Raw genomic sequence first — 7,576 nt, forward strand, 5'->3', positions numbered from 1 at the left:
AGGAACTCGCAAGGTTCTCCAGAAAGGAAAGCCTGTTTGCTGCTTTGACTGTCTAAGATGTGCAGAAGGAGAAATAGGCAACAATACAGGTACAGACAAGAAAAGTCTTAAAATGTACACGTTCAAATAGTTTTTGAGAAATTGCCCGGCAATGTGGTTTTAAAAGTTTTAAGGGAGTTCCTGCAGGGCTGGTTTAGTAAGCATGTAGTGTTAAAAGCAAACACAAAATCTATATAATTTCATCATGAATCAATGCTTCTAAAATCAGACAGATGATGCAATGCTGACTGATAAATGGAACAATAATAATTTAAGGGTCGGATCAATAACAATAACTAAAATGCCTACAGTATTTCTTTCACCTCCTGCCAAAGGTGTCCAAGAATACAGGTAGTTTTGATCTCAACTTCTTAAGTTTTGGCATCTCTCTGTCACTCTAAAATGGCAATAAATCCATTAAGAGTGATTGAAATTGTAGTTGTGCAACAGCACAAAAAAACGACATTTTGAAAAATGCAGCATGATACCTTCTAAGAAATATTCTGTAATGCTTATTAAAATAAAACAAACAAAAATATTTAAATAAAACCTATTTATACTATATGTTGTGCTGTAAGATCCAAAGCAATCATGATGATACCATGTAGCTATAATAAGGTTATCCATTTATTAGCCAGTGTTGTATCTTGTATGGATAAAAAAGATGTAAGATTTAAAAAAAAAAAATCAAAATGATATTGAGCAAGTCTAATACCTGCTTTAATATTTTTATTTTTCAGATTCCATCACCTGTGTGCGATGCCACCCTGAGTTCTGGTCAAATGAGAAGGAGATGCTTGTGTGACGAGGATGCAGAGTTTCTATCATATGAAGAGATTATGGGAGCACTGCTCACTGCAGCATCCTTATTTGGAACAAGCGTCACTGCTGTTGTGGCATTCATTTTCTTCAGATACAGGAAAACTCCTATTGTCAGGGCCAAACTCTGACTGAGCTCTTGCTTCTTCTCCTTGACTCTGGTTTCCTGTGTTCTCTGACCTTCATACCGGCCCTCTGATGTGCCTGCATGCTGCGACACACAGCATTTGGCATCACCTTTGTTCTCTGTATCTCTTGTGTTCTGGGGAAAACTAGTGGTGTTAGGCCTTCAGGGCACACTTCCAGTAGTAATGTTATGAAATGGTTTGACCTGCCCAGCAAAACTCACTGTTTGTGGGTTTCACTCTGATACAAATTATCATATGTATCCTCTGGTTAACAATTTCTCCTCCTTTTCCATTTAATAATTTTAAGCAATTCAAGGACAAAATCATCTTAGAGTGTGCTCTGGGCTCAGCTGTAGGTTTTTGGGCTGTACTTGGGTACATAGGACTTCTGGCCATGTTATGTTTCATTCTTGCTTTTCTGGCCCGGAAACTGCCTGATAATTTTAATGAAGCCAAATTTATCACCTTCAGCATGCTGATATTCTGCGCCGTCTGGATTACTTTTATCCCAGCGTATGTCAGCTCTCCTGGGAAGTTCAGCGTTGCTGTGGAGATATTTGCTATCCTAGCCTCCAGTTTTGGACTGCTCTTTTGTATTTTTGTTCCAAAATGTTATATTATCTTACTGAAACCTGAGAATAATACAAAAAATAATATAATGGGGAAGGCAGCACCAAAGTCATTCTGAACATGTAAAATTATTTTGTGGCTAATGCCATTTTAGTTTTTACTTAATCATTTGGTAACCACTTCAGACTTTCATGTAGACATCTATCTTCATCTTACTGAAGGCTTGCATTGTTCATAATAATTTTCCCACTGCATGTCATGTCATTTGTGAAGTGGCATACTATGACAGCATTTCATATGACGTTAAACACAATAATATCAAACATTTACAGTGTGTGTATATATATACACAGTATATGCACACACACATTCTGTTGGAAATTAACAACATGTTGGAAATTATTATATTATAACATTAAGGTTATAATCAGGGGGTCATTTGCACACATGTAAGGTTCTTTTACAGGTTTTGTTTTTAATTTGGTATTAATTTCATGATTATCTGCTGGCCCATTGCCTACCAAATTAGTTGTCCTTTTATAGAGGATAATCATTTCAACTTGATTGAAAAAACAAAAAGTAATAATTGAATTGAATATTATCTTTACCACATGAAAGAGTACATTGTAATATGTATTCAAAACTACAAACAGTGAGTTTAAACAATGTTTACTATTATTTTGTGATTGCTCAAAATGTGTCCCACATAATTGTCACCACCATCAGCTATTTCTTAAAAGCAATAAAATCAGGCAACTACAAGGTCACTACATTCCTGAGGACCCCATTTTCAAACCTTCACCTCTACTGCATGCTTCAGTATCACTCAAGCTCCCTTAAGTTTACTAGTTCTACTTAAACTTGTTCATATTGGAAACTGCTACTGACACAACCATAACATGTCAACACCATCTCTTTTGTATAAAAAAAATATTAGATTTTGACATAAAATGTATACTTTTTAAGAAGAGGTCTGAAGTAGCTAGCAAGATGGCTAATGTGAAGAACTTATGCATGTCATGTAAAAGAGTAGATTTTTGTCACCACCGTCAGACGTCACCACCGTCAGGTTGAAGTGGAAATCCTCACGGCTGTGGTTCGGCCTCGTTGCTGCGACCAAACACAGCCGTCAATTACAATGCATATTCTACCCTTGGCTGAGGACCATTTGGAGGTTTTTGTCACCAACGTCAGATTGTATGTCTGACGGCTGTGACAAATACCCACTCTTTCACATGACATATGCATGCTCAGGGTTGTTATTTTTAGGATCCAATGGTTAAATAAAGTTGTTAAGCAACTTGTGTGGTGTACATTTTGGATTTGTATGTTGTAATGAGGCCAGCATCAGATTATGTCACGACCGTCAGTTCTAAAGTCACCACCATCAGAGGGAGTTTATGTTTCTTTAGTACTGTTGAGTTATTAAAGTAATGGTCTCTTTTTAATATAAAAATGTGTTTGTTTAATAAAAAACATTACTTTCTCTATTTAGACTTAAAGTAAACATTGTATGATGTTAGATCTTTTAAAGGAGTACACATGAAACAGGATGAAAAAAATGGATAAAAGTGAGTATTCAACATTTAACAGCATATACAGTAAGTGTATTACTAAGAATGTCAGATATTGATTTACATACTCTAAATACATATACGACCAAACAAATACAAAAATAATAAACTTTTTTATTTTGTCTGAAAAATACAAAATGAGGAGGTTGCAGCGGTACATTGCTAAAAAGCCAAGACCTTGGTCTGTCATGATATAGCTTCAGATATAATAATTTAATCAACTATTTATTTTAAAAATTAAAAACAGTTTTATCCAATTTCCCAAGAATCAATGATATGTACAGTATATATATATATATATATATATATATATATATATATATATATATATATATATATATATATATATATATATATATACATTACAGTCATGAGCTCTGATTAATCATGTGATGATGTGATGTACCTGATGTACCTACAGTGCAAAACAACAATTGACTTTATGACTACAGCTTTCGTATATGTCTAGATAAATTATGACCAGATGACATATTACTCATGTTTATCAGTAAAATTGGAGAAGACAGAAGAATCACGTTACCTCTATGGCTACAGCAATGTTTCCAACCTTGCCAGCCTGTCATATTCAAAGATGGCAAAAGTACTCACTTCCCGTAACTAAGTAGAAGTACAAATACTTGCATTAAAAAATACTCTGTAAAAATAGAAGTACTGACTCAACTTATTTACTCAAGTAAAAGTAACAACGTACAGGATTGGAAATTAACTTAAAGTATAAAAGTAAAAGTAGCCTTGCGAATGACAACCATTTTTTTATGCAAAGCTACCTGGACCACACACACTAGAGTGCACGCTGAGGAACGTCACTGGACATGGAAAAAAAGATCTTTATATGCTGTTGCCTCCATTTTAAATGGATGTCTCCCAGAAGGCATAAAACATCCCGCATATGACTATTGTGACAGAGACTAGGACTCCAGATTAATAAGATTCTGACTGAGTAGCAAGATAAATGCAGTTGTGCTTCTGTGAGAATTCACAGATTCTCTTTTTTAATCTTCCCCTTAACATTTAAACAAATCTACATGCATGTGTGTTTGTGTGTTCAAATACGTCTTTTGAAAAGCAAATAAAGGATTAAATATGAAATACTAAACCGACATTAATGAATAAGTTTCCCCGCACACTGGCCAGGAGTCATTCTTGATGCCTACTACCTCAAACAGCTCTCTCAGATAAGGCTTTACTTTTTCATGGATTTGCTTGTATCATGCTTCTCTGAGTTTAAAACGGAAAAACCCATAGGCAATGGTAATTAAAGTTAACAGCAAAATCATTGGGATTCAGCAGATGACACCAACTGATCTGTACAATAGACATGTGCTTAAAAAGGCAGAATCCATCATGTCCGATAGTTCTCACCCCATGAATGCAGAATTTAAGTTGCTGCCCTCTGGTTCCCGCTTCAGTCAGCCACCAGCCAAAACAGATAGATATAAATTCTCTTTCGTACCCTCTGCTATCTCTGTAATTGACTCTGTAAAGAATGGGTAATGTCGGCACATAAGGCATGCTTGGACTTAAACTTTTAATGTTGCGGTATTTATTTCCACAATTGGTCTGATCCTGTATTTTTAATAGATGTTGTTGTCTTTGTTGTCATGTACTGTATGTCAACTTCTTTGCTAGTGCAGCAAAATGAATTACCCCTCGGGGACAAACAAAGGTCTTGAACTCAAACTTGAACTTTTCTTTTCTCTTCTCTCACGTCTGCTGGCCATGTGAGGCGCGTGCTCCGACACGACTCCAACTTGTACAAAACTAAAGTAACGAGCCACATTTTTAAAAATTGTAAGGAGTAGAAAGTCCCAATATTGGTGTTAAAATTTAAGGAGTAAATTTAAAATACTCGGCACAAAAAAATAGTAAAGTAAAAATTTAAGAAAAATCTACTTAAGAACAGTAACAAAGTATGTGTACTTCGTTACTTCCCATCTCTGGCCACATTCAACTAAGGTCAGCATGGCTGACTTGTGCTTTTGCTGTGCCAACATTGATTCAAGTAGATCTTTGTTGTTTCAATTCCACCTGATCATTTTAAGAGTTGAATTCTAGCGCGTTGGTACATCCTGGATGAAGGACTCCTTTATTAGTCTATGAGAGGCTTGCTGAGCTTTTAGATTTGCTGTGTTTTCAGGACTGTGTCTAAAGTGTCCAACTATTTCAGACCTGGGCATCTTACGGCCCGCGGGCCAAATCCGGCCCTTTGTGTGTCCTTGTCCGGCCCGCGTGAGGCCAATCATAAATTACAAAATAAATTCAAAAAATATCTATGTCGAGTGTGCAATACAACAGTGCTGCTTTTGTTTTGTATTACTACCGTGTGGACGTATGCACATTCGTGATTGTGAGTGAAGGTGAACAGCGACTATCACAAATTACAAAATAAATTTAAAAAAACATCTATGTCGTGCGTGGAATACAACTGTGCTGCTTTTATTTTGAAAAGTGTTGTTTATGGACGTATGTCCGAGCGTAACCTGTGAGTGTAGGTGCACAGCAACAAGTGATGCCCGGTTACCCCCGAGATGTCCGCTCACGCTAAAAAAAGAAAAGTTTATGACGAATGCCGTGTTTTCAACAAGACATGGACTGCCAAGTATTTCTTTACAGAAATTAAAGGTAAAGCCGTGTGCTTAATTTGTGGTACACAGGTTGCTGTGTTTAAAGATTTAAATTTGAATCGCCACTACACGACGAAGCACAAGAATAAATACCGGAATCTATCTGATGAAGAGCACGCAAGGGAGGAGTGTGAACAAGTTAAAAACAAATTGCTGTGATTCAATGATTGTTTTTGTTTTCTTATTTTAATTTCACTATTTTGTCGACCTTTGGCTAAAACACTGTCGAATCTGTTGTTCCGTAGGGCAACGGTGGTCATCTTTTGAATCATGTGCGCCACACACGGCAAATGCTCAAATAGTGGACTCCTTGCGCTGGCAATCATATTACAAAATAATAATATCTATTTCGATATGATTGTGATTGAAATGCCTAAACATTCTTCAATAAACCATTACATGCCTAAAATAGAAGTATATACGGCCCTTTCAGGGGCTGTAGTAGTTGAGTTTAGCCAGAAAAATGCGTCGATGACAGTTAAGTTTAGGCACTAAAACAAGGTAAAAGTATGTTGTGTTAGGGTAAGTATTTTGTTTTCGCACTGTGCTTTGTGTTGACACCACGTTGTGCTACTTTATTTTGAGATTATTTTCCATTGAATACTGAAGTTTATAAATGTTTTGGTGAGTGAATTTTGGGCTTACTTTCATCAGGTGTTAACACATCCTTACAGATTGTAAAGCCCCCTGAGACAAATTTGTGATTTTAGGCTGACTTGACTTGAAAATGGATTCCAAAAGATTCCGTGTTTGCTTGATGTGTAAATAAGTTAATACATCTACTGGTTTACACAATAGACATGTCAACTTTATAAGGTGATAATGGTGTTTGTAAAGCTTGTTTCACTGTACCAAAGACCTGAAACCAGAAAAAATAAAGTAAATCAGTTAATACATTTAATGTCTCGCTTTGCAAGACTTTCCCCCACCATGCCACCGCAAGGGAGGTTCTGGTGAGTCAACACAGAATTCCGGGATGGGAGAAAAATGTGCTGTGGTTTATAGGCATAGTCTTTAAACCAATCACAATCCTCTTTGGCGGCATTAAGCACCATACGAAGAAACAACGCCTCTGCGAAATAACCTTGGGAAGGAACTTGTTTTGTGGAACATGTTTACATTAAAAAGTTGTTTTATAAGTGCGAGAGAAAACTCAGATTGGACAGATTGTCTAGCTAACCGTCTGGATTTACCCTGCAGAAATCTAAGAAAAGGTTTACCATAGTCCTCATAAATAAACCGGAGATTGGAAGGCATTCTGAAATGCCAACACAAAGGAAGCATAAGGCAAACGATATCAAGCCTGAATGAGTGAAATCCTGCGGAATTTCCATTGTCAATGGAGTAATCCCGGAAGCGGAACGTTGAGAATATAGACTGATACATTTTTAAGACTGTATTGTTATGAGCCTATTGTGTCAAATGTTCTGTGTAATGTTTTTATTGTTTGAATAGCAATTGTAATTTTGAGGATGAATTGTGCCTCTCATGATATGAATATAGACGTAAAAAATATGTTTGTACAGCAAAACTGAATAGTGTTACTTTTTGGGCACCTCCTTCCTCTCGCCAAATCTTGTATGTCCACGGAGATAAAACATCACTGTTCTATTGTTATTTTTTGTGCTTTGCTAAAATGTATAAATAGCAGTGCAAGCTTTTGATTTACATTAGCGTATGTGTGATGCCACCCGGTGGTTTATTTCTTGTAGAAAGTATGACGTCCACAGACAGGGGGCCAGAAAAGGGTTGTCTAGTTTTACAGCTGTTGCTGGTGGCATCTTTCTCTCAGGCTGAGGAG

General features: G+C 36.5%; 1 pseudogene; it reads left to right on the forward strand.

Annotated features, from left to right (window-relative positions):
* The window catches only part of LOC116681018 (extracellular calcium-sensing receptor-like), a 3,503-nt pseudogene extending 1,829 nt beyond the window's left edge, over positions 1 to 1,674 (forward strand).
* The last annotated feature ends 5,902 nt before the right edge of the window (positions 1,675 to 7,576 follow it).

The sequence above is a fragment of the Etheostoma spectabile genome, chromosome 3 (genome assembly GCF_008692095.1).
Source record: "Etheostoma spectabile isolate EspeVRDwgs_2016 chromosome 3, UIUC_Espe_1.0, whole genome shotgun sequence".
NCBI classification, from domain to species: domain Eukaryota; kingdom Metazoa; phylum Chordata; class Actinopteri; order Perciformes; family Percidae; genus Etheostoma; species Etheostoma spectabile.